The sequence below is a fragment of the Capricornis sumatraensis genome, chromosome 13 (genome assembly GCF_032405125.1).
Source record: "Capricornis sumatraensis isolate serow.1 chromosome 13, serow.2, whole genome shotgun sequence".
Taxonomy (NCBI): domain Eukaryota; kingdom Metazoa; phylum Chordata; class Mammalia; order Artiodactyla; family Bovidae; genus Capricornis; species Capricornis sumatraensis.
Window position 1 is genome coordinate 1,272,906 of NC_091081.1, and position 981 is coordinate 1,273,886.

The 981-nt window shown below is 35.3% G+C and overlaps 1 non-coding gene across 1 annotated transcript; it reads right to left on the reverse strand.

Moving 5' to 3' along the window:
• Window positions 1–508: 508 nt before the first annotated feature.
• LOC138090011 (U6 spliceosomal RNA) lies at window positions 509–616 on the reverse strand. The gene has a single exon (XR_011145839.1). It is a non-coding gene; the product is annotated as a U6 spliceosomal RNA (small nuclear RNA).
• Between the last annotated feature and the right edge of the window lie 365 nt (window positions 617–981).

Here is a 981-nt window from a genome sequence, read left to right on the forward strand (position 1 = left end):
TTCCAGTTAAGCTATTTCAAATCCTGAAAGATGATGCTGTGAAAGTGCTGCACTCAATATGCCAGCAAATTTAGAAAACTCAGCAGTGGGCACAGGACTGGAAAAGGTCCGTTTTCATTCCAATTTCAAAGAAATACAATGCCAAAGAATGCTCAAACTATCGCACAATTGCACTCATCTCTCACGTTAGCAAAGTAGTGATAATGTATAGTATCATGTCATCTGCAAACAGTGAAAGTTTCTTTTCTTTTCCAATCTAGATTCTTCTTACTTCTTTTTCTTCTCTCATTTCCATGACTAGGACTTTCAAAACTATATCAAATAGTAGTGAGAATGGTCACCCTTTTCTTGTTCCTGATCTTAGAGGAAATGTTTTCAGTTTTTCACCACTGAGAATAATGTTTGCTGTGGGTTTGTTATATACGACCTTTATTATGTTGAGGTATGTTCCCTCTATGCCCACTGTTTGGAAAGCTTTTTTCATAAAGGGGTGTTGAATTTTTTGTGTTTTAATATGGAATGCTTCACAAAAGTGCATGGCATCCTTGCACGTGGGGCCATGCTAATCTTCTCTGTTTCATTTCAATTTTACTATATGTGCTGCCAGAGCCAGCACTGGGTGTTGACTATCGTCTAAAGCATTTCCTGCATCTCCTTTCAAGGCTTTATGTGGATATTACTAATTCTACTTCAGTCTTCATAGCTCTAGGCTTTTCACATTTTATCCTTTTTGCTGCCTTTTGGGGAATTGCCTTATCTTAGTTTTCTTGCAATTCATCTTGAAAGTATCTGCCTGTTACTACCCTGATCCAACATGTTCTTTATTTTGACTGCTTTATCTTCATGTCTAATATTTCCATTGGGTTATTTAAAATTTTTTTCTGTTCTTGTTTCATTTTATTCCTTAGCTCCTAAAGAATATCTATCATGCTTAATTTAAAATATTTTAGTTGTTCCAATAATAATTCTTCAAATGGTGTA